Source organism: Microcebus murinus, chromosome 18 (assembly GCF_040939455.1).
Source record: "Microcebus murinus isolate Inina chromosome 18, M.murinus_Inina_mat1.0, whole genome shotgun sequence".
NCBI lineage: Eukaryota > Metazoa > Chordata > Mammalia > Primates > Cheirogaleidae > Microcebus > Microcebus murinus.
This window is the reverse complement of record NC_134121.1, coordinates 56,165,455-56,190,797: the sequence shown is the minus strand read 5'-3', so window position 1 is coordinate 56,190,797 and position 25,343 is coordinate 56,165,455.

Below are 25,343 nucleotides of genomic sequence, written 5' to 3'. Positions count from 1 at the left end.
GATGAGGGCAACTGCCCCTGGCCCTGTTTATCTACTGGGGCCCTGAATAGGATTCCCCAGAGACCCGGGCGCGAACCCTTTGGAAGGCTCTGCTTTGGGGGAACACAGGCACCGGGACCACACGCCCTCGGTCTTGGCCCGCCGGGGTCCGGGCCCCAGGAGCGTCCATCTTTCCCAGCGATGGCCAGAAGGGCCCCGCCACGGGGAGGACGGGAGTCCGTGTGTGCGGGCACCTGCCCAGCCCGGCATGTCAGGGTGCAGGGCACACCCCAGGGGGTTTGTCCCACGGGCTGTCCCCCTTCCTGGGTGGCTGTCAGGCCAGCCCTGGGCCTAGGCCCGGCCTGTGCTGTCACAGGGTCAGCCGGGTCTTCCTGAGCTGCCCCCAGGCCCCGGCCGGCTGGGAACGGCCAGGGAGGAGAGAGACGCCGCCGCAGGTAGGAGGGCGAGACCCCGGGCAGCCAGGGCGGCCGGAGAGGGCAGGGTGCTGGCCAGGCCCCAGCCGGGCTCCCCTTTCCTGGAAGACGGGCGGGGCGGGAAGTGGCGTTTCCAGTAAGGAGGCGTACCCCCACTGGGCGCACACCCCCACCCGAGGATTGGGCCGGAGCTCCTCAGCGGCCCGGCGAGCGCCGTGGAGAGCCGCTCACGGCTAAGTGAGCCGTAATGGCTTTCTGCGGTCATTAGCACAGGCTGCTGGAGCACCGGGGGGCCGCTGGGCCCGGCGCCCGCTCGCTCCCCCAGGACTCAGGGCGGTCGATGAGCCGGGGATGGGCTGGGTGGGCCCCTGGGGACCACGCCGGGGGTCACACTAGTCACCCTGGACCCCAGGCTGCGCGCTAGGGTGGAGCAGGGAGCTGCAGGAGCCCCAAGGACGACGTGTGGGGCCTGCCACGGCCCTGGAGGCCGGGCTCAACCTAGTCAGGGAACCCTTTAGGGCTGATTTCGATTCGGTGCAGAGTGGGATGGGAGGAACACAGGAGTGGGGAGAACAGGGCCGCTCCTAAGGGCTCTGGCGTGAGACACAGACCTGGCTTTGACATCAGTTCTGCCACGCACGGGCAAGGACGGTACCTCTCTGAGCCTCAGCCTCTCCATCTGTAAAATGGAGCTGCGCCGTGCGTGTGGCGGGGAGGATGCAGGGAGATAACGTACGTTACCTGCCCGGCCTGCAGTGAGAGCTCAGTGGAGGGTAGCCGCTGTGTCCCCGTCGTCGTGGTCCCCAGCACCATCACAGGAGGGGTGCTCGGCGGGTCTCACCCCGTCACCTACTCACCAGCCACCCGGCCAGCAGTGGGAGCCTGTCTCACTGGCCCTCGCACGCTGTCAGAGCCTGCTTGTGGAGCATCTCCTCCGTGCTGGAATCCGGGGAAACAGAGGCAGGGGCCCGTAGCCTCATACGGTGTCTGGGCCAGGTGCAGGGGCGGTTGGAGCCCCACCATGGGGCCGGGCCGCGTTTCGGAGGCAGGGGCGTGCGTGGTGGGTAGGAGGCGGGGAGGCGAGGCGGCGCCCTTGGCGGGGTCTCTCGCTCTCTCCAAGACCATGCGGCGGTCCCCGTCCCCGGGGGTTTTGGGGAGAGGGATGGAGGCCGAGTCTCCCTCCCCCAGCTGGAGGCTGGAAGAGTTAGGGCTCTGAGGCTGCCCTGCTCATCCTTCACCGGAGTGAGTGTCCCTCGTGCAGGGCTGCGGCCTCCTGTAACTCAGGCCTCGCTGTGCAGAGGCTGTTCGGACACTTTTATCACCCCCATATCTTCTGGGGCTGGGAGCGGGAGACAGCTGCACACCGCCTAGAAATCTGGGGAAAGGCAAGGGGTGGGGGGGTGGCAAACCCACAGACCAGGGCCTGGGGCTCTGTTCCGAGGCCCTTTACGGAGGGTCCCAACCACTCACCTGCTGGTGTGACCCGGATCGACTCGGTTGTCTTCTCTCGCCTGGGATTTTCCAGACTGCGGCATGGTTTACAACGGTGGTTTTTCAGTCCATATCACGTCTTAAAGTGCACGGAGGGGCTTAAAAAAATATTCCAGCGCCTGGGCGAAACTCTGCTAATTCTGATTTAATTACTCTGGGTCGGGGATGGTTCTTGAAAGCCCTACCCCCCCCCCTCACCTGGTGATTCCAACTCGACCAGCGTTCGTAGGCACGAATGCAAAGGCAAGAACGTGGGTTTTGGGAATCAGGCTTCCCACCCTGGCTCCACCAGGTACTGGCTAGCTGTGTGACCTTAGGTGAGGTGTTCCACATCTCTGAGCCTTAGGGCTGATTTTTTTGGATTTTTAAAATTTAACTAATGAATTCATAAGCAAAAGAAATTGGAGACGAGAGTTCCCCGGTTCTTACAGAGGTCGCTGTGAGTGTAGATGGAGAATATAAAATATCCAGCCACTGCTAACGTCACGAGAATGGTTACATGGCTGGATACTTTCCGGACAGCCCTGTAATACAAAGGCATTTAGCACCTACTAGGTGCTTTTCTACTCTTCACCCCTTCTGAGCCCTTTTTGGGGAGATGACGGGAATGTTGTCATGACGTCCGTGGAGAGGCCGGCCCTGCTGCCCCGTGGGTGCGAGATAAGGTGGGATGATTGCTCCACTGGCAGGTCGTGTGGGTCAGTGCCTCTTTACTCTTTTGCTGGTCCTGCTTGGGGCCGAATCTTTGGTTGGTCTTTCTCCAGATCGGGGGAATGTTCAGCCCTTTTTGCTTCGACTGCTTTCTAGGCCCTCCTTCACGCTTTCTAGGACTCCATTCACAACATGTGTTAGATCTTGACATGCAGTCCCTGAGGCTCCGGTGTGGTTTGGTGGGGGGTTATTCTTAAGTCTTCTTTCCTGTCTTTTCTTCAGATCGGGTGTTTTCTCTTGATCTGTCTTCATATCCACTGACTCTTCTGTTCTCTTCCATCTACCATGAAGTCTATCCAGAGAATGGTTCATTTCTGATCCTGTATTCAGATCTAGAATTTTTTACTTGGTCCTTTTTTTTTTTATAGATTTTGTTTCCCTACTGATATTTCCTATTTATTCATTCATTAGGACTATATTTTCCTTTACGTCTTTGAGGCTAGTTATAAGAGCTGTTTTAAAACAGTCCGTGCCGATTGCCTTTTCTGTTGTATCAGGGTCACGTGGGCCTGTTTTTAGTGTCCCTAGGAATTTTGGACTGTACCCTACACATTGTGAAGGACACCTTGTAGAGCCTCTAGATTTTGTCAGGTTCATCTGAAGTGTATCGATTGTGTTTTTATGCAAACAGTTAGCTTGGCTGGGCTCAAACTCCAAACTCTGTCTCCCCATGGTGAGCAGTAGCAGAAATCCCTGTTCAGTCCCTCTAGCCTTTGCAGGGCTGCATGAAGTTGGCCCTTGCATGCATATTTTGGGGTAGAATTTATATACAGAATTTGGGTCTCCTCCCTATGGCTGTCCTCTCTGTGGGATTCCGACCCTTGCCCCTGAACTCTGTCCTCTAGTTCTTTAGCCAGTAAGACTGGGTTTTCTATCGGGATTGTAGCTGCACCCGGCGTGGGAGCTAGAGCCTGACCTCAAACAACACCCATAAATACGGGAAGCTCACCCAGAGCCAGGCCTGTCTCCTGAGCATTGTCCCCTCTGGTATCTGCCTGCTTCCACCTGCTGTCTGCAGGAGGGGTTGGTCTGACAGTAGCCACTCCACCCTCCCCACATGCCCAACGCCCAGCTGTTTAGTCTCTCAAGATGGTGGGGAGTGGGCAGGGCAGGACACCAGGCCCCTCTCTGGGTCACACCTGCATCCGGTAGGACTAGTTAAATCAGTTGTTCACCATGACTGTGCAGCCCAGAGGCTGATTGAGGTGGACTTTATACTTCAAGCCAGCACTGTCCAGTAGAACTTTCTGCAGTGATAAAAGTGCTCTGTTGTCTGTACTGCTCAACACAGTAGCCACTGGCCATATGTGGCCAGTGCAATGGAGAAAAATAATTTTTAATTTTATTTCATTTTAATTAAGTTTAAATAGCCGCACATAACTAGTGGCTACCATATCGGACAGCACAGCTCTGAGCAAACCCAAGACATCAAAGTCTATATTTACAAAAAACCTAAAGCAAGGTGAACCCAAAAAAGATTTACTGGAAGGAAAAAGAACACTCACCTAGGCCATTTGAAATAATATTTTATTAACCTGGCCCCCCACCACCCAAGGTATATATACCTACAATAGACCTCTTCAGAGTCCTGTTGCATTAATATTACAAAGTTGCTCATGGAATTTCAAACCGAGAGATATATTAGTGAGCAATTACAAAGGGATATAAAAGAAATTTTTTTAAAGTTATGAATTTCCCTAAGATACTTGAGATATAATGTGATTATAAAAATTAGAATTGCCTCTCCCTTCTTGGGGAGCACATTTCTGTCTGGAAGCGAAGTTGGCTGTGACTTGCTTCATCTCAACCCGGCCTTGCCGGGGGGCCACAGGTGGGCACCTGTCCAAGCCTCCTTGCCAACAGCGGTCTGAGGACCAAGGCGGGGGCATCCGGCCATGGGGCTGTGTCTGAGCAGAGCTGCCCCCCCCAGCCCCCTCCCCACTGCCGCCCTGCCTTCCTCCTTCCTTCCCCAGATGGTTAAAAGTGCCAAGGTCTGGGTCAGATTGCCTGGGTTGCTATTCCAGCTTCAACACAGCTCTACAGTCTCGGGTGCTTGTGTGTGCCTCAGTTTCCACATCCGTAAAATGGGGAAAGGAAGTACACCCACCTCTTAGGGCTGTGTCAGGATGCAGTGAGTCAGATTGTGTTAATCGAGCAAACAGAAGGTGGGCTCAGCGTTCACAGCAGCCCTTGGCCCCTTCTGCAGTGTGCCTGGCGGTGATTTTTCTTTCTTGCTTGCTCCCACTCGGTGCTCAGCTTCTCTCCGCCTCTCCCCACCTTCTAACTGCTCACACCCCAAGGCCTGCCCTTGACTCCCCTGTCCTCAGCCTTGCCCAGCACCCTGGACGTCCAGAACCACCTCCCCTCCCCTCTCCTGTGCCTGCCTCCCTCTCACCCCCTCCTGTCCCCTTCTCCTTCGAGAAGCCTCCGGCGTCCTGTCCCTCCTAGATTCCTTGTACCTGTTGTTCTCCCACAGTTTCACCTGGCCTAATTCTCAGAGTACTTGGGAGGCACAGCCAAGGTAATCATATCTAAAAAGAGAACAGAATAAGACCAAGTGCATAATTTAAGGGGGGAGGTGCCCCCAAAATCCAGTAATAAAGATAAAAAATATTTTAATGCAATATTTTTTAAAAATCCAAATGAGTGCAAAGGTTCCACGATGAACAACATATCAAAATGTTCAACAAAGACAGGATCGGCCCTGTTCTTTCGATGATCACCCCACTCACCTCCCCCACTCCCATCCCAGCCCTGTTGGAGCGTGTCCAACATTCTGGTATGCTGCTCATCATGGAATTTTTTACATTAATTTGAATTTTTTGAAATAGTACATTAAGATATTATTTACCTTGATGACTAAGATTTCTGACAACCCCACCCTTAAACGTTGTGCCTGGTGCCACCCTCGCCTCCTCTCGTCCCAGCCCTGGAACAGGGTCCTCAGGAGCAGGGGCTTATTCCAGGGAGGCCAGTGATGGCGCCCAGGTGGCCCTCCGGCTACCCCCGCTCAGGCCACCTCTTCACTTGCTCCTGGCCCAGGGGCAAAGCCCGGCCCTGAGCTACACACAGGAAGAAGGTGGCCCGTGATGCCGTGATCCCCATGTCCCCAGACGGCCCAGGGTTGTGCAGCTCTCTCAGGCCCATGACGACCACCACGCAGTGTGGCCCGAAGAAGAAAGCCGCCTGTTCCTTCTCCGTGGCAGCCCAGAGAACTGTGGCTCCTGATCTGCAGCCGTGTCACCGTTTGGGGGCCTCCCGGTGGCCCTGTGCTGACGTCCCCTCCCCTTACCTCCTGACCCCAGCCCCTTTCCGGACCTCCCCCCTCCAGCTCCCACTTCCCCCGTGGCCTCCTCATCGTCTGTGCTGAGGCCAGCCCGGGGCTGACCACGGGGCGGTGGCGGTGCAGGTGGAGGACGCCGGCCCTGCCAGCCCTGTCATCCTCTCCCTTCCACGCCCGCCGCCCACCGCGGCCCTTTCCGGGCCCAAAATAGCTCCCCCGCCCCTCCCGCAGCCTGTCTAGGGAGAAACAGCACGTTGTGGAGTCTGGGCTGGCGCCCTCCCTCGCCAGGTCCCCAAAAGCCAGGGTGGAGTGACCGGAGCAAGATGGCGTCTCTCCTCCTTCTTGTACCTGCAGGCCGTGGGGGCAGGGGAGCCTGATTCCGCAGGGTGGGATGAGCAGGGAAGAGCCGGCCTGGCGTCACATCCCAACACCCCACATCCTGACCTCAAAGGGGGGTCCCAGCTCCGGAGACAAGTCCTTGCCGGCCCAGACGCCCCCCTGTGTGTTCTCAAATCGGGACCAGGGGAGGGGCGGGAGCCAGCGTCTCTGGTATGAGGTGCTATATGTGCACCCGGGACCTTGCCGACCTCCACAGTGACCCAGTGAGCAGGCGCATGGTCCGGTCCCCATGAGTTCCCCGTCCACGTGCAGGTGCCTGGATACTGGCGTTCTGCATTTACACAGCCGGCAGACAGCTGTTGCCCTGACAGGTCTGGAAAACCCCACGATCCAGCACCTGAAGGGTTAACGCCTGGCACAGCAGTGGGGGCCTCCAGCCCTGCTCCGGCCCCAGAGCTGGTGTCACTCCCCTAGAGCGGTGCCCGCCTGCTTCTAGTTGTTAAATATCTTCAATGACACCCTGTCTGTAATTGATTCTCGTGACTTTTGGCATTGGGGCTAGTGAGTAGTGACGGCATCCTCAGGAAACTGAGGCCGTGAGCGAGTGAGCAGTTTGCCCGAGGCTGGGTTTGAACCTGGCTCCGTGTGTGTCCAGGGCCTGTCCCCTGTCCTCCGTGTTACTGCCCACCCCGGGGTGACCGCCGCTGAGCCCCCGCAGGCCTGAAGACGACGAAGAAACGCTTAGCAAGAGGCCACGACAGCCAGTTGGCGGCCAGTGCTCAGTCGTCAGGCCGGCGGCCACGAGGCCCTGAGTGGCCTCGGCCCTCTCTCGTGTCCTGTCTTGGCACGGTTTTTGTGGCACAGATGCCGGAGCACAGGCGTTAGGGGCAGTTGTCTGCGGCAGGACAGGGAGGCGGGGAGAAAAAGCAAGCGGGAGGGGCCGAGCTTACCTGCTGCGCCCCGTGCAGGTCCCACCTGGCTGCGAGAGGCCCCGGGGACGCTGGGGAGCAGCCGTGTGCCGTGCAGTGTGGGGTGTAGACGGGGGGCCTGCCCCCACACCCTCTGCACACTTGCTCTGGGCTCTGTGCCCACCTCGGGGTCCTCCCCGCCCACGCCTCTTGTGCCTCCATATCAGCAGAAAGTTCTCTTTCTCAAGAGCCCACAGAAAGAATTATAATCCGCACCATAACGCAATTATCATCGTGTCTATTATCTCGTACATTCCACTTTTCAGCTCCTTGCCCCTTGCCGACCGTCCTGCATGCATTATCCCACCGAATCTGCCGGATGTGTTACCGTCGTCTCTGCTTCACCGGCGAGCAGGCCCAAGGCGCAGAGGGTGAGACAGCTTTCCCAGAGCCGGCCGGAGTGAGTGAACTGGGCCTCACGCCGTCTCCTTCTCGGGGTCCCTCTGCCCCCTCGGCTGGGACAGAGACTTCCAGGGCCTGGCGGTTGCCCGCAGGCCGCGGGGCAGGCCGGAGATGCCGTTTGAGAGCAGCGTTTCGTTTCCTCTTTCTCCCAGCAGAGAAGGGAGCCAAGGGGAGGGGGTGGCGTGTGCTCTTCCCCCCCACAGGTGTTTTCCTACTGCGCTGCGTTTCTTGGCGGATTTTTCAGTCTTGGAAATGAGAACCCATGCTGGAAGCCAGGCCTAGAGCCGGGGAGAGAGACAGGCATTTTATCTCCAGGCCTGGATGCCTCTTGTCCCAGAGGCTCCAGGACTGGGGCGAGGAACCCCCATCCCAGCCGCCAGCTGCCCCGGGGGTATCGTGGTGGAGGGACATGGGGCTCAGTGCAAAGCACCCAACTCCTGCTAACCTGGCCACTGACTCGACACCTGGGATAGGAAAGGCTCTTCATCTGACTGAGCCCCGGTTTCTTCATCTGTCTAATGGGCCGATGATGCCCGAGCAGTGGACCTCACATGCCGGGTGACCAAAGGAGATCCAGTCCATACAGAAGGGCTTGGACATTTTAAAGGGCCATGCGAAAGTGCTTCTTCCTTCTTCCTTCCTCTCTCCTCCCTCCCTTCCTTCCTTCCAGCCAAAGTCAGTTTCAGAAGAAGTCCTTTTCCACCTCTGCCTGGGCAGAGTCATTGTCACTAGAGGAGGGATTCTGGAAGGTTCCGCAGGAAATCTGGCAGAACCCTCTGCAGAGCTCATCACATCCTCAGATTTTCAGGCTCTCGGGCTCCCCTGGGGTCTGTGCAGCGAGGCGTGGGCCGAAAGTCTTTCCTCCCTGTCAGTCCGTAGGTGGAACTTTGGGGTCCCCCTTCACAGCTGACCTGCACCCCCAGCTTCAGCAGCAGGTGCTTCACTCCCAGTCATGGCACTGGGGCTGCTGAGTGCTCCCCCGGCTCCTGGCCTCGTGGTGCTTGGGGCGGATAGAGCAACGGGGAGAGGAGGTGTCCGTCCCCAAGAGGGACAGCCGAGCTCGGCGTTCCGGGGAGCCCCCGGGGTGAGGGTGTGAGAGCGAAGCCAGGTGGATGTCACCGGCTGCCGTTTCTACAGCTGGGTCACAGAGTCACCCACGTGCCACCCTGTGGTGGAGGCTGCAGGAAGGTCTCGCTGAGGGCCGGACATTGGGACTCTCGGAGGTCAAGGAACCCTCTTCTCAATGGGAAAGGAAATGACAATGGCAGGACTGCAACGCTTGGGGCTCTCAAGAGCCCAGGCATTCTCCACCCTCTGTGGGATGAGCTCCCGCCCCAAAAGAAAGAAGGAAGGGAGGAAAGGAAGTAAGAGAGAGAAGGAGAAGGAAGGGAGAGGGGGAGGGAGAAAGGAAATAGTATAACATCCTCAGAGGTCCAGAAGCTTCTACCTAAGCCTTGGCAAGGTCGGGTGTCCAGCAGGGCCAGCCGGCATCTGCCGTGCATGTGCTACGTGTGGTCATTCCACGAGCGTCGGTCACTTAGACTGACCTCCCCTGGGGAACGTACCATCATTATTCCCAGTTTACAGATCAGGAAGCTGAAGCCCACAGAGGCTAAGAGACTCACTTGATTTCACACAGCCAGAATACTCTGGAGAATTCAAACCACGACAGGCCGATGCCAGTGTCTGCACTTTCTAACTGCGGCATGGCCTATTCCTGGCTTACGAGAATGACGCGTGCTGAGATCTGGTTCTGATCGCAGTAACAGCCACAGCCTCGTGCCACGCATCTGGTGCCGAATTCCTTACGCATTTTAACCCCTGCAGCCCTCACAACCGCCCTGCGAGGGACTTTCCATTATCATCATCGCCCCCATTCTACAGACGAGGAAACTGAGGCTCTGAAGTCCTCCCCAGAGTCTCTAAAGGCAATAGAAGGCAGAGCTCAGGTCTGGACCCAGGTGGTCTGGCTCCAGCATCGGGCTGGAATTCCACCCAACAGGCAAGCCGAGTTATCCCCCCCACCAAGCTCCTTCCAAAACGGGGGACAGCTTCCCAAAGAGGACAGAAATGGCAACAACCATACAACAACAACAGCTGCAGGAGCATTCAGCAAATATTTTTCCTGAAATACTTGCTTAAAAGAAGAGTCATGTGTAGGTCGAACGTGAACGCGTCTACCAGAAGTGGCTCACGGTGTGTCAATGCGTGGCCACAAACCTGTCCACAACGCCTGTCCCATGAGCATCACCTGCGTGGTTCACCCGGCCACACCCGGCTCTGCACATGCAGCCTGGGGAGAGAGCGTGTGTTTCTTCCCCATCTGGATAAGGCCAGCTCTGTCTAATCCAAGGAAATCGTCTTCCTTTATTTAAAAAAAAATAATAATAAGCAAATGCATAAGGTAAAAATCTCACCGGCTTCTTGGAATTATTCGTGTTTAACTAAAGCTGTGTGCTGTTTTGCTCTGTTGATCTGTTTGTTTGGAGAGAACCTGCCGCTTCCCATCTTGCTGCCGCGCCTCAGTGGCTGTGCCTCCGTCCTGGTGTCTGGGGTCATTAAGAGGGAGAGGAATGATCCTTGCGTGTGTCATTTCCCGGCAGTGACTTCCACGACCGGTGTCACTCTGCCAACTGTCCAGCCCAAGCCGCGTGGACAGTACCCCTGTGTCCCCCGAATCCCCCCGGGGCCTGTCCCCGGGCGCCCACAGCCTCCCTTCCCCCAGGGACCGTCCACTGCTTCCGGCTAGCAAGGATTCCTGCGTCCCTGGCGTCCTTTCGTCTCGTGGCTGGGACGCCTTTCCCAAGGTCCGAGGCTTGGAGACGCCAGGCCTCCCCAGGTGCTTGGAGTCTGAAGCATTTCAATTCCATGTTTGCTTTTTATGAAAGGGAAGCGATCCTGTCTGCAGAATATTAAGTGGCTCGGGCAGCTTTGGGAAGCAGAGGTGCTAATCCACCGACATCTGCTGCTTATGTGATCTTGGCGCCCGGCAGCCCCCCTCCTCCTCGGCCCCCACCTGGGCCCTTCCTCTCCCTCCCCAAAAGAGCTCCGGGACTTTGAGGCAGAGACGGAGATGACGGGAGATTTGGGTTAGCCCGGCCAGGGTTGCCTGACGGCAGGGGCTGGAATAGTGACCTCCAAGTCTCCTCTGAGGCCCAGGGCAGAGGCCTGGGCACAGTGAGCAAGCCTGGGCACGTCCCTGCCTCTCCTGGGCCTCAGTGGCACCCTTGGCACACAGAGAAGGGCATGAGCCCGTGGGGTCCGGGGTCCAGTGAGCCGTTCCCAAGGCCCACCTCCTCTGGGCTAGTCCAGATGTGCGTTTACACGCCGCACATCTGCACGAGCTGTCCTCCCCACCCGGGACGGGCTCCCTCCTGCCCTCAACCCATCCAAGCCCTGCCACCCTCCAAGGCCAGGTGGAGGCTCATGTCCTCCACGACGCCCTCACTGCCTTAATCTGCACAGACGGCGCCCCCGTTACCCTTTCTGCTCTCTCTGGCCCCGTGATCTCCTCTGCTCGACCCGAATCCTCTTGGTGGCAGGACCGAGCCCCTGCAGGCCCCCCCACCCCCACCCCGCAGCAGATAACACGTGCTCTAGGATTGACCGGGCATGAGGGTCGGGATTGGTGCTGTCAGAGACCAAACCAGAGAAAGGCTCCTCACTCCTCCTTCCTCCCGGCCTGGCTCCTCCCGGCCTGGGCACCCCGCTCCCACTTGAGCCCAGAGCACCGAGAGCGGCTCCCAGGGACAGAAGAGACAGAGGCCGTGGCAGTAGGAAGCTCACAGTCTCGATCCTGTGATAAAACCCACACTCGACTGACTTAGTAACATTTACAGAACAGCCCGTGAATCAGCGTAAATCAATACTCTACAAGCGGAACACCTGCGCTCCGTAGAGTTATAGGGGAAAGAGTGGGTTTAATCAGAGCGGGCTTCCTGGAGGAGGCGGGCTTTGAGCCAGGAGGTGACGTGCGGAACTCACACTTGCCGGGAAGGGGAGGACGGGCTCCAAGGAAGGGAAGAGGCATGTGCAGAAGAGTGTGTATTCGTTTGCTAGGGCTGCTGTCACCAATGCAGACCAGATGGCTTACGTGACAAATCTTATTTTCTCACGATTCTGGAGACCGGGAGTCCAGAGTCCAGGTGTTATCGGGGTGGTTTCCTTCTGGGGGCCTTGAGGGAAGGACCTGTCCTTGGCATGTAGCTGGCCACCTCTCTGTGTCTTCTCCCTGTGGTCTCTTTTGTGTGCATCTGTGTCCTACTCTCCTCTTCTTATAAGGACACCAGTCATACGGGATTAGGGCCCACTCCAGTGACTTCATGTAAGCTTAATACCTCTTTAAAGGTCTTGTCTCCAAATTCCTGGGGTATTGGACTTAGGACTTCAATATAAAAATTTTGGGGGAACACAGTTTGGCCCATAGTAGTGTGGAAATTGTCCCATTTCATCTAGGTGGAGCACCTGTCTGTGGAGCATTCATTAGCAGTTGCTACGTGCCTGGAATTGTGCAAAGCCCTGGGCTTCCAAAGGGAAGGACGACTTGGCCCCCCAGGAGCCCAGGGTCACTGGGGAAGGGCTGGAAGGAGCAGAAGCCACTAAAGCAGGGAGGCCGTGCGTTGATGGGGACAGTGGGTCTGCTCCAGGGTTAGGAATAGGTGGCCCCGCCCCACATGGAGGATTTAAGACTTCTCTCCATGTGAGCCCTAGGGCCCCAGACCCCAGCAAGCCTCCCTCCAGCCTCCTGTCCTTTCCCCAGTGGGGAGGAGCCAGGGTTCTAGGAGGATGTCTAGGGGCCACCAAACGTCCCCCCTAGCAGAGGCCTTCTGCACCTGGCGGGCGAGGTCCACCACTCCTGCACCCCATGTCCTCCTCTCAGCACTGGGAACTCCCAGAGAGGCTCAGGGGAAACCCAGACTCCGGCCGGAGCTGGACACGCCCCTCCGCCTGCACGCCCTCGGGAAGCAGGCGAGTGGCGTCCCTGGGCAAAGGTTGTGCTGTAACGGGCCGAGGGCAGCGCTGTTCCCCGGCAGGGGGTGCAGGTCCCAGGCGGGAGGTCACAGGTGGGCTGGATGGTCACAGGTGTGGCCAGTGCAGTGGCTCACGGTGACCCTCAGACCTTTCTGTCCTGTCCTGTCCACTATGTGCCATCCTGACTTTTCAGAAGGCAGCACCCTGGGGAAACACCATCACGTGGAGGGGGGCAGCCAGCAATCTCGGGGTGCCTCCCCTCCAGGCTGCTCCCTAGCTTCGTGACTTTGAGCAAGGCTGGTTTGATCTCTTGAGGCCTCAGTTTCCTCATCTTTGCCAAGGGAATGATAATGTCCAGTGTCCGGGGTCACTGTGGGGACCCTAGTGTGTCTGGGTAAGGCCCTTGACACTGAGAATTGTCAACATCGATTTCCCTAGTGGAGATGACCTCAGGTTCCTGCCACTGCCCCCCTGTAGCCTGTCCTCCCCTTCTCCCCCTCTTGGCTCTAACGGGGTTCAGCATAAACACACACCCCAGAGGGTGTTTCCATGCTCAGGGCTACCCCATGCCCAGAGTGGGGGCCACGAGCTCCCTCTGGCCCTCCACTCCCAGCCCCCACCTTTGCTGGCAGCACGATGCCACGGCCATCCGCCCCGGCCTGGGAGCCGCAGCCAGTCCCAGAGGGCCAGGATTAGGATGCTCTCAGAACCCAGAACCCAAACAGACCCAAATGTCTCCTTTATAGCTCCTCTCCAGACGGTCCATCTATCTCTTAAGTGCCAGCCAGAGGCTCAGGGTGAGGGCTCTTGAGTGGAGAGCCTGCCAGGGAGAGAGCTTAGAGCATGGTGCAAACGAAGCCAGGGCGGGCAGCGAGAATGAGTCGGTTCAAAGATGCAGTCGTAAGGGGACTCCGTCTGAGAGGCAGCCCACACCGGGGCCCCTTGGCATGGCCGTGGCATCCTCCGTAGGCTTTGCGACGAGCCTGGCTAGGGTCCAGTCCTGCTCTCCCGTGTCCTGCCGGTGCCATCTGGGCCAAGTTACGTCACCTGTTTGCTCCTCTGGCTCTCATATCTCGGGTTTAATGCTAGTGCCTACGTCTTGGGTGCTGAGAAGCTAATCCAGGTAGCACGTGACGGGCGCCCAATAAATGCTGGTCACGATAATGATCTGATTGGATGTTGGGAAGGCAGAGAGAGAAGCCCCAGGGTCCCTAAGTGCAATCTGCTCCCCAATTCTCTAGCAACAGGCTGTCTTCTTTGCACATGGCGCGTGCCTGCCTTTCTCCACCCCTCCAGCGCTCCCGGGCTCTGCCTGTGTCACAGTTCAGCAGGACGGTGTTCTTGGAGGATCCGGGCTCCTGCTTCCCTCCCTTGGTACAGACAGGATGCATTTCTAATCTCCCGTGGCCACGGGCGCTCCCAAGTGTGAGTGGAGGCTGTGAGCGAGGGAGGTTGGCGGAGTCTGGGAAGGGAACGGCGAGGCGCTTTGCAAGACTCTCCGGGGCACGGGGGTCTGACGCTCCGGCCTGTGCCTCTCCCACCCCGCGGCCACCTGGGCACGTGGACGTCCACCTCCTCCTCGCGTCCCCTGCACCCCCTCTGGTTTCAACTCATGCCACAGATGTCACGAGTCCTCGCCAAGCTGCCTTAACATGAGGGAATTCTATCTCAAATATGTTGCACAAATGAATAATAAAAACAAAGGAAAATTACCCTCTTTATTGAAACTCATTTTATGAATAAAACAATTATTCTGGTAATTGAAAAAATGTGTCGTTAAATTAAATGCAGTGGTTCCTATTAAAATTTTAGTGCGTTTCTGCTGCTGCCGGCTAGAGGCTGGTAATTATAGACGAGAGTTTCGCTTTCTCTTTATTGTTTTTTAATCTCTCTGTGCTGCGGCTCTCTGACAATATTTTATGTCAAAGAGATTTAGAGCCGGGCTCCAGATAGGGAGGGGGGAAGCTGGCCGAAGGGTGGGGGCAGCCCCTAGACTGCAGCAGCATCTGCCGGGCCCTAGGTTGCCTGTCACTCCGGCTGCCCGACAGTCTTGGTTGGTCTCTTCACCCATCTGTCAGCCTGGTGGCAGCCAATCACAGCCCTCCAAATCCAATGCCCTCCCTTCCATCCTCCTCTCTGATCCCCCTCTTTACATGAAAGGGGTCCGGGGCAAAAGGGAAGCCTGGGGTTGGGTCTCTTGGATGTCTGAGTCTCGCTTCCTCTTGGAACCTGAGTTTGGAAAGCAGGAGGGGACAGTAGGTGGGGCAGACCTTCTGAAGGTCTCCCTGCCCTTGTGGAAACAGTGGAGGAAGGAGGTGGAAGCTCTTTGTGCAGAAGCACCATGAGGGCAGGGTGCACGCCTGTCCCACTCGCTGCTGCACCCACGGCTTCCAGCTAGTAAACATGCATTGGAGGCTATTAATTCACGGCCAGGAGAGCAGGGAGGGAAGAGAAGGGAGAGGCTACATGAGAGCCTGCCTAGCCTGGGTTAGGTAGAGAGTGTGGAGGAGAATGGCCTAGAAGAACTCTAGGCTTCCTTTCCAGGCCCCTGCACACCCGGGACGGTAGGAGGGAGAAAAGCGACAGCATGGGCCGTGCCCTCCCCTTCCTGGCGGGGGCTGCCTTAGACAGTCGGCGACTCCCTGTGATGTGCTCTGCGTCTCTCTGGCTCGGGCCGTGTTTCTGTTCTTTGTCTGGGAGATTAAGCTCCTGGTGGGCAAGGTCTCTGGCCGAGCAGCCCGCCACCGGGAGCCTGATGGATCGGGCTGGGGCGGAAGCTTCTGGGCATTCATCACCACGGCACCGGGAGCTGGTTAGGAGCCAGAGGCCATCGTCCGTGGGCGTTGGGAGGGCGCTTGGCTCCGCACAGGAAGGAAAGCAGGTGGGCACTGAGCCCCGGCGTGCACGCCTGTGGCTTAAGGGCACTATCATGCCCAACATGTCCTTCCTGGGCTGTGACCCCTCAGAGCCTGTCCTTGTCCTTCCTCTGCTCTGTCCTGTCTCGCAGGTGGCTGTCTTCCTGGTTCCAGGCTCCAGGGTCAGCTGGCTCCAGGCTGGGTTTGGCCTTCAGAAGCACTGACAAGAGGCGGGAGAAAGAGAAGAGCCAGCTTCTCCCTGCTCTTCCTGCCTCCCTGGCTTCCTTGGAGTAGCTTGCACCTACCCAACTGACATCCTAGCCAGGGACGTGGGCGGCAGGGGTGAGGTCGGGTAGGGGGAGAGGCTTGTGAGCTCTGTGGCTCCCCGGCTCCCCCACCTCCCACGGTCTCTGCACTGTGCCCCCCACAATGTGCTCACATCCAGCCCACGCCAATCATCCTGTGGTGCCCGGCAAGCCACAGTGGGACAGCTCCTCATTTGGCAATAATTGAGCTATTTCCCAGCAGGGCAAAGGGTTACAGGTTCGAGGCCTTTCCTGGGGATGTGGCGTCCCGCAGAATATATTTCAGAGCCATTAACCCCGGAGCAGAGTGGCTAGAGGCCCGGGGAGCTAGTGGCTCCTGCCCCGTCACTCTGCCACCTCCCTGGCCCCTGGCCCCTGCCGCCCTGCCTGAGGGTCAGAACTACACCAAGCTTATTTCCAAGTCGGTGGCTCACCCTGACCTGGAAATAGCTGGGAGCACCAGACTAGGGAGCCCGAGAGACCAGGCTTGTGCCTGCAGAGGCGTGTGCAGAGCCGGGGGGGGGGGGGGCGAGCTCACCTGCCTTGCTCCACCCCCACCGGCCCCCACGCACTGTCTCTTTCTGACTCTGGGCAGCACCACCTCCCCACCTGAGCACGCCGTCCCTACCTGGCCTTCCCCCTCCGGCCTCCACGTTGCCAAATCGGATCTGCTACCCACCACAGCCCTGCAGCTCCTTCCGTCACCCTGCTCACCTCTCAGGCCTCCGCTGACCTCTGCCCGGTCCCCCTCCCCCCACACATGGGACCCGCCACGTTCCCTCTGGCCTCCAGGCTGCTGCATGAGTGTTCCTTCCCTCTGGAGCTTGCCCCCATCTCTGCTTGCTTGACTCCCATCCATCCTTCAGGGCTTGGCTTAGACACCCCCTCCTCCAGGAAGCCTTCCCTGACGACTCCAGGCTTGAGGAGCCCCTCCTCCCCGCCCCACAGCCCTTCATAGCACCTTATCTGAGACCCCCTCTCTTCCCCTGGTCCGTGAGCAACTCAAGGGCAGGGGCTGAATCTTTGTTTGCGATGCCAGACACGTGCCAGGCACTCAAGGGATGGCTTTTGGGTGAATGAATGAGGGATCGAATCACTTAACTAAAAATTAATTAATCAAGCACAAGCTAGAGGGCAGAGAGCACCCAAAGAGCCCCAGGGAATGAGGAAGTCATGGGAAGATTTTTTCAGCAGGGAGCAGCCCCAGGGGGCTGGCCAGCTACTCTGCAGCAATCCAGGAGGGCTGCCAGGAGGAGGGAGCTCCCCTCCCCTCTTCCCACTCCTCTCTCCTTTGCCCCTGCCCGCTCCTCACTCTGGCTTCTTCTGCCTGCCTGAGAGCTTCCTCACGGACAAGGGCTGCTGCTTGCAGCTCTTTTCCTTTGGCAGGAAAATCATTCCTTTATCAGCCGGCAACAGGGCCAGGGCGGGGGCTGCTGGTGCCCAGTGTCTCGGGAAGCCTGATGGCGTCATGGGGACAGGAGTCCTTGACGAGCCTCTTTAGGAGGCAGCCAGGGTCGTCACTGAAACCCAGGGTGGTGCTGAGAGAGCGAGAAAGCTGCCGGTTTCCGCTGCTGGCATGGACGACACATCTCGTGGTGTCTGAGCCAGTAACTGGGGCCAGCGGGAGGCCGGGCTGGGCCCCGGGAAAGCCGCCATCCAGGTGCCCTCCTCGGGACAACAGCAGGTGTAGGTGGACAGGTCCAAGGCTTGCGTCACGCCGCGCAGAGGCTGAACCTTTGGTTGGTGAGAGGGAGGCCCGTGCTGCTCCTCCCTCTGCAGTTCCCCAGGACAGTTCCAAGGACTGGGCAGTGCCCAAGGTCACATCCTCCCCAGGGCCTCCTGGGAACAGGCCTCACCGCTCGCTGGGTATCGAGCGTGAGGCCACTGGGAGCCCCAGCAAGCTCAGTCTGCAGGGAGAGGCCAGCGCTCCTGGCTTCTGTGCCATTCGGGGCCTGGCATCAGTTTCTATGTCCCTTGCGTGGGACCAGGATTATTTGCCGCCTGTCCCAAGAGGGATAATCACCCTGTGCCCAGGATGCTGCGGGGAGGGGCCAGGAGAGGAGCAGGGAGGCAGGGCTTGATGCTGCCTGCAGGGACCGGGAGAGAGTTCCTGGAGGCACAGGTCACACTGCCGGCCGGCCGGGCGGCACGGTCCCCTCTGCCAGCACAAGCGTCACTGGAGTTCTCCACGCTCCAGGGCAGCAGCATGGGCACACATCCCAGGACCGAATGCCACCGCTGCCACTTTCTAGCCCCGTGACATTAGGTGTGTGACTTAGCCTCTCTCAACCTCAGTTTCCTCAGTCCGTAAAATGGGCCATTAATAAAATGAGATCAAAATGAGACCAAAAATGCAAACAGCATCCAGCACAGTCCCTGGCGTCCTGACCTGCTCACAACGTGTTTGTCTTCCCCCTGCCTCCCTTCTGACCCAGAGCCCGAGGGGGACCACCGAGAGCCTTTGTGGCATCTGCCCTGTCTCAGGTGGCACAGACAGGCCCTGCCGGGAGCTGGGGACAGGAACAGGTCTCGCTGGGCTCCCACTGTCTCCATGCCCACCTGCATCTTCCACCCCCCCCCCCCAGCTGCAGACCTGTCCCATCTGAGCAGGTGCCGCACAGCAGCACAGAGAGGAGTGTCCTCTCTCTGGGCACGATGGCTGGTCTTGAGCCAGCCATCCACCTAAGAGCCCGCTACCCACCTAAGCCCAACGCCTGCAACCTGCCAGGCCCCGAGGGAGTGGACGCTGTGTGAGGCACTGACCGCGTCACTAGGCAGCTGTGTCCAAAAGAGGAGACTCGTGGAAGCCAGGCCAGGTCCCCTAGGCAGGGCAGGTAGGACCAGCCGGCCTGGCTCGGGGAACACGTGCAGGGGAGGGGTGGGCACCTGGCCTGTGCCCAGCTCTGGAGCCAAGTCCGGCTTCCCCACCGTCCCAGCAGGGCAGCACAGGGAGTGGCTGAGAGTGTGGCCTGTGGGACCCAGGGCGTGTGGGTTTGCATCCCAGCTCTGCCGCTGCAAAGCTGTGCCCACAGCACCGTCCGGCACCGCTCTGAGCTGCCCGGTTCTCAGGCCCCTGACGCCTGAGTGGGTGGGCATTGGGAAAAAATCCCCAGATTGTGAAATGTAAATTCCCCACCAGATCTCAGAACCCACCATGTCAGACTAAAAGGGACTTATGGGTCGCCTTATGCGGCCCTCCTCTGTGGACCCACAAGGGCCCCGCGACCCAGAGACAGGAAGTAAGGTCTCCCCACCCACTTGCCAGGGCTCTGCCGGCCACACATGCAGCCTGATCAGGGCCTTGTCCCGGTGCCCTGCCCCTGGCGGCCAGCGCAGCGACTGGGAGGGCCCTTCCACCCTTTTCTGCCCTGCCTGTGGCCCCTACATCTTTAAGCATGTCCCATGCCCTGGAAGAAGCAGCTGGCCCAGCTGCCATTTCAGAGCGACAGTGCCCGTTAAACCACCATTGGCCGCCAGGCCCACGGAGTCCCGGGTGCCACGTTTACAGACTCGTCAGCCTCATGGATGCACTGATCCCTCCTCTCCCCGAGTGACTCCGCCTCAGCCCGCGCCTGCCACAGTGTGGAGGGAGAGAGGCCGAGGGGGCAGCTGGGCTGACCCAGGCTTTCCTCCCATCCCCTCTCTCTCTCTAACCCCCCAGGACGCCTCCCCCTGTCCTGCAAACCCTTTGGTGGATTTCCCCTGCCCTCTCCCCCCTCCCCATCCTCCGAGTCTGTGATTTGGACTGGCCTCCTCTTAGTCCTGGGTCCCCCAAGCCTCCTCCCTCTGCAGCCGGCCCCTGCAGGACCGGCCACCTCCCCGCTTGTCTGACTCAGCCCAGTCCTGACCCTCAGGGAAGGAACCTGACCCCAGCCCGCTTTGACCCTCTGCCCAGCCCAAGGCCCTTCCTGTCCCCCAGGTGGGCAGCCCTTCTACCCTAGCCCTTGAGTGCTTTTAGGAAAGCTCCAGCAATGTGGGAGGGGTGGGGCAGAGTGGGGGCTGCAGGGGCTCAGCCCCAGTGCAGAGGGGCCCCAGCCAGAAAGAGGAAGTGTCTTGGCCCAGGCAAGCAGAAGAGTGACACCAGGGCCAGTGCTGGACGGACCTGCTGGGCAGACCCGGGGCAGCAGCAGGGACACACTCTGGGGAGCTGCTGGCGGTGGCACCATCCAGCCCAGTGGGCTCTTCCATTAATTGGCACTAATCAGGTTGGGGGAGCAGCTGGAAGTGGCCTTTGCAACCTCCTGAGGCTTATAATCAGGCTTCTGGGGCCTGAGGCAGTGGTGGGGTGGGGGCGGGGGACTCTCCTGTTTCTGGTCCCTTCCCGCTTACGGCAGGAGGTGGTTAGCTCAGGTGCAGTCCTTCTGTCCCGTCCTGGCACCTTCACCCACCCCCTCAGCCCTCCCCACCCACCCCCACTTTGTGTCTCAAGTAGTCACTCTCATGCACATGCATTAATTAATTAAGGAGGAAAGTCTCCCTGAGCTGGTGACAATCAGCTCTCCACAGGGTCCTGCTCCTGCTGCCGGGACCAACCTGCAGACTGTGGGAGTGGGCCAGGTGGAGGGCAGCAGGCTGGGGCTGGGGAAGAAACAGGAGGGCTTCGAGTGAGTCGTAGGGTGGGCTCCATCCAGCCGTCCACTTATGCATTCTCTGTCCACCTGCCGGTCCGTGCGAGAATACGTCTATCCGTCCCCCATCTGTCTATCCTTCCGTCCATCCACACATCTGTCCCTCCACCCCACAGATGAAGTACCTGCTACACGCCAGACCCTGTTGCTGACTTTGGTGATGACACCGTGATTATTGAGCCGGACACATCCCTGTCCTCATAGTGGGGCGACAGGCAAGGGAATGGCTGTGATGCTACCAGGAAGTGGGGACTAGGACACACATGAAGGCCCCCACCCATCCACGGGGCAGTCGAGGAAGACTTCCCGACGGAAGTCCCCAAGGCTGCAACCTAAGGGTGAGGGGCCGGGCAGGCTTGACAGTCCGGTGTGAGAGTTTAACAGACGGCACTGGGACGGGTCTCCTGGGGTCAGGGGGCATTTCCCACAAGGCTCCAGGGCACCCACCTCCACAGCCTTTCTGAGACTTTTGTGCCTAATTTCATATTTGATATTTTGTGTTCTTAAAGAGGGCCACCAAACTGTCTGCACTTCAGGCCCCTTGCAGGCCCAGGGAGGGAGGCCAGGTGATCTGAGCCCCCCCCCCCGCCGCCCGGCTCTGTGGAGGCCGGAAGCCCCAGTCCAGCAGCAGCCCCTCCGTGGTTGACCCCCACCACCAGGGGCTCCTGCCCTCTGCCTCATAAGCCTGCCCCCACCAGTCCTCATGGAAGGATGGGGGCCCAGCCTGCACAGCAGGGCGCTGGGCGCTGAGGGCCCCTCGCTGCCCATTCTTCTTCTTTCCTGCTGAGCTGTTTCACCAGCCCCCTCCCCCAGGACGTGAGCCCCGGAGGCCAAGCCAGGGCTGTCCTAGGAAGTACTGATGGGAGGACCCCTGCCCTCTCTTGCACCCGTGGGGCAGCCATCCATGCCAGGAGCTGCCCCTGCTGCCACCAGGCTAGTCCCAGCCTCAACTTCGCTCTCCCAGCCCTGCCAGGTCCTTAGGAAGCTGCCAGGGGTGGGCAGCATGGGGGCAGAGCCCTGCCAGACGGAGAGGCACAGGGCCCCGGAGGGACGTGGGGCCAGCTCAGTTCCTGCACTGTGCTGGGGTTGGCCGGTCCCGGGCGCTACAGAGCGCCCTGGGAGCCGAGAACCCAAAAATACAGTCTCCCCATCGCGTGACACTTGGCAGTTCGCAAGGCACGCTTCCTAGACATTGCTTTATTTGATCCTCCTCGTCTCAGCAACCCCGTGAAGGAGGCACAATTGTCACTGTTTATCTGCAAAAGAAGCTGAAGCTCAGAGAGGCCTGGCGCTGTCCTGAGGGAGCACAGGCTGGGACGGGCCGGGACTTGCATCCAAGCCCACGTGGTTTCCAGCAGACCGCGAGCCCTGGCGACTGGGTCTCGCGCGGCTTCTAAATACATCTCAGGTTTTCCCTGGCGAGACTCCTTTAGTGACAGGCCGCTTTAGCTCCAAGTCTGCTCCCTCCTGCCACTCAGCACGGCTCCGCCCCACGGCCCCCTGCCTTCTGCTGCTGTGCATTCTGGGCAAGCTCATTTTCATATCAAACCAAACAAAAGCAGATGAAATCAGAAAGGTAAATATGCCCGAGACACGCGGAGCCAACGGTGGGTGGGTGAGCGGGCTCTGGCCTCAAGTCGCCGTGGAGCGGGCCGTGGGCAGGCGAGCTCGCCTCTCGGCAGGTCTCAGCGTCCCCATCTGTGAAATGGGGATGGAGGTGAGGATGCCGAGGGGGGTGTCTGGAGCAGCCGGCGAGGCACCCCGCGTGCTCCGTGTTTTGCCAAGGCTGGCCTCGGTCCTGCTGGTGTCGTCGCAGCCTGGGGGTCATCTGCGCCCTGCATCTGCTCTGCCAGCAGGGAGAACGGGGGCTGGCGCTGTTCCATCTTCCGGGAGGACACAGAGCTCCTGGCAGGCAGCCCTCTCCACGCACCGCAGCCCACACCCCCAGGCCCCGGGGCTCCTCACTTTGTGGGTCCTGCAGCCCCTTGGGCCCGCTGTCCTCTGGGCGGCTCTGAGGGTGCTCAGGCACCTTGGCCAGGGGTTGGGGGAGGGTGCCCCACGGCGGGGGCGGGGCAGCAAGGGACAGAAATTGATGACCGAGACCACGTTAGCAGGGTGAGCACTACAGGAGAGACTGGGGCGCACGGTGTAGCCACAGCTTGGCACCTGCCTTGGCACCTGCGTCTCCGGCCCGGGTAGGGGCCCTGGGGCTTGGCCCAGCCCCTGCTGCAGCGAACACGGATGCTGGTCCACTGACCCATCCCCTCATCTGCTCACGTCCCTCCCAGCCGGGGCCTGGCTTGAGGAGTGGACCACGGCCCATGGAGGGGAGAGGCAGAGGAAAGGACCCCGGCCTGGGTGCCCACGTCGGGGACTCTACTACCGACTGATGGGTGCCCGCAAGCTGACCCTTCCCGGCTGGCCTCAGTGTCCTCATTTATAGGGTGGGTTCAGTAATACCTGTCATCCCTAGTCCCGTGGTCTGTCGGGAACGCCAGAGAGGTGGTGAGAGACACTGCTGATCGTTACATCGTTACAGCAGGGGGGATTGCAGTTAGACACAGAGCAGCATGAGAAATCAAGGCAGGGCAGGGCTGGAATTCACTCTTGGGACCTGAACTCGCTTCCTAGGACCGCTGTAACCACGTTCTGCATGCTGGGTGGCTTCAAACGCGGAAATCTACCGCCTCTCGGTTCTGGAGGCCGCAAGTCTGGACTCACGGTGACGGCAGGGCCCGCTCCTCTGAGACTGGGTGGGACCTTCTACCCCTTCCTTGCGTCCAGAGGTGCCCGCTGGTCCTGAGCAACCCCTGGCTCCCGGCCGCGTCGGTCCAGGCTCGCCTCTGTGGTCGCAGAGCATCCCCCCTGAGCGGCTCTGCCACACCCCCTCTGCTCCCCAGGACGCCAGCCGCGGGTCAGGGCCCACCACAGGGACCTCCTCTCACCGTGGCCACACCTGCAGAGGCCGTGTCCATAGAATGTCCCGCCACAGCCACAGGGGTAAGGGCTCAGCGTGTCTTCTGGTGGGGCACACGCAACCCACAGCGGCACCCTCCCTCCCACCCACGCACGGGGCTCTGCACGTGACCCTCATGCTGCGTCGCTTGCTTCTCCTGTTCACCAAAGGGTCCTTGAGCCTGAGTCTCCGGCTCCCGGTTCCCCCTCTCTCTCCTCCTGGTCAGCGTCCCCGTCCACCCCTCCTCCCCTGCCGGCCTCTGCCCGCTCCTGGAGCAGGTTGGTGCTCCTCAGAGCGGGTTGGTGGCGGCTGGGTGTCAGTCTCTCCCCTCCCACCGACCCACCCCCCGGGCTCCCCTGGGCTGCTCCCTCCCGGACCTCCCCTCCCTTTGATGACAAATGAGTGGTTTCTCACTGTCCCCGTTGATGGCTGTTTTTTCTCTTTAAGGGGCCTGCTCAGCCTGTCCAGTGAGTGATGGCCAAACAAATTTCAAGTGACAAGGGAATGTCCCTAAGGCTTCTCCTTAGTTCCTTGGGAGATTTGGGGGGTGGGCCGGGGCATAAACAGGTTCCTCTTTGGGGACGGGGGCTCCAAAGGAACTGCGGTGGGACGCACAGTGCCGCTCGGCACGGTAGGGGACACCCCACCTGTCCTCACCCCACCTGTCCTCTCTCCGGCCTTCTCCTGAGGTCACCTGTCCCCTTCCTCTGGGTGGGTCACTGTGTTCTAGGTGATACTTGCGGGGTATGCAGAGATCAGAATGGCAGCCGATGGACCAGAAGCTGGGTCCCCTGAATGTTCGAGCAGCCGTGATGGGCTGGGGAGCCCAGCGGCCTGGCTTCTAGTTTCACTCTGCTCCTAACTGGTCACCCCCCATCTGGAAAGCGGTGACAGTGTCCTCCTAGCCATTTAAGGTTGAGAAGAGATGGCTGTGCATACACTGGGTGCCCAATAAATGCCTCTTCCTGTCCGCTTCCCCCCTCTACACCCTGACGTGGCAGAGTTTGGTGCTCTTGAAGGAATGGTGGTATTTCTCAAGGGTGAAGCCCCCGTGTGGGCTGGGAGCAGGCAGGACCTTGTTTGTTTCTGCTTTAGGAGGCCAAGAGGTGGCTTGCCCATTCATTCATCTTTGTCACCGGCGCATTTCCTTATTTTTGTATTCACTGAAAAAGCTCTCCGTGCACGTTTTAAAGCCCCAATCCTGGGTTAGCGCCCCAAGGCCCCGGCATCACAGGGTGAGTGCCCTTCTGGCAGAAGGGCCTAAGTCATTCCTTTACAAAGGGGCAGAGGGACAGGGGTGGGGTGGGGGAGCTGGCCGGGGGAGTCCAAGGCAGAGGACAGATCGGGGGCCTGGTGGAGCGGCTGTGGCACAGACTCGGGGGCCAATGGCGAGTCTCGCAGTTTGTAGCATTGAGCTCTTGGGAAGTCGCTTGACCTCTCCCGTGCCTCAGTTTCCCCATCTGTAAAATCGGCACAGTCATGGAACCCACTGGAGCTCAGGCTGTCTGGCTTCTGCGTCTGTGCTGTGATTACAAACGCCCACCGAGCCCCGCCCGCCGGGCCCAGTGCCGTGGAGACCACCGTTCCCCAGGGGTTGCAGGCTGCGTCTGCCGGGTGCCGGCTGTAAGTCACCTGTCCACACTCTTCCCATCTGCAGAATGGGCGTGAAACCACCCGTCCCGAAGGGACAAAGGGTACCACGTGCCACGTCCCCCCTCCCCCCTCCATCCTCCTTTCTGTCAGCCATGGGAGGGGGTGTGAATGGAGGAGCTGGTTTGGGGGGGATTTTATGCCTCCAGTGCCATTTTTCATTTTCACGTGTAAGAATGGGTTCAGGGTGCCTCCTGGCAAGACAACAGACAAGAGCAGAGGGAATTCAGAGTGGGGAAACTGAGTCAACGCACCAGGGAGCTGCACCACGGAATTGGCACGCTGAGAAGCCCCTGCTTCAGAGACGTTGTCCCTACCTGGGTTGAGTTTCTCCACCTTCCTCCACCCCCAGGCACACCCCACCTGCGCAG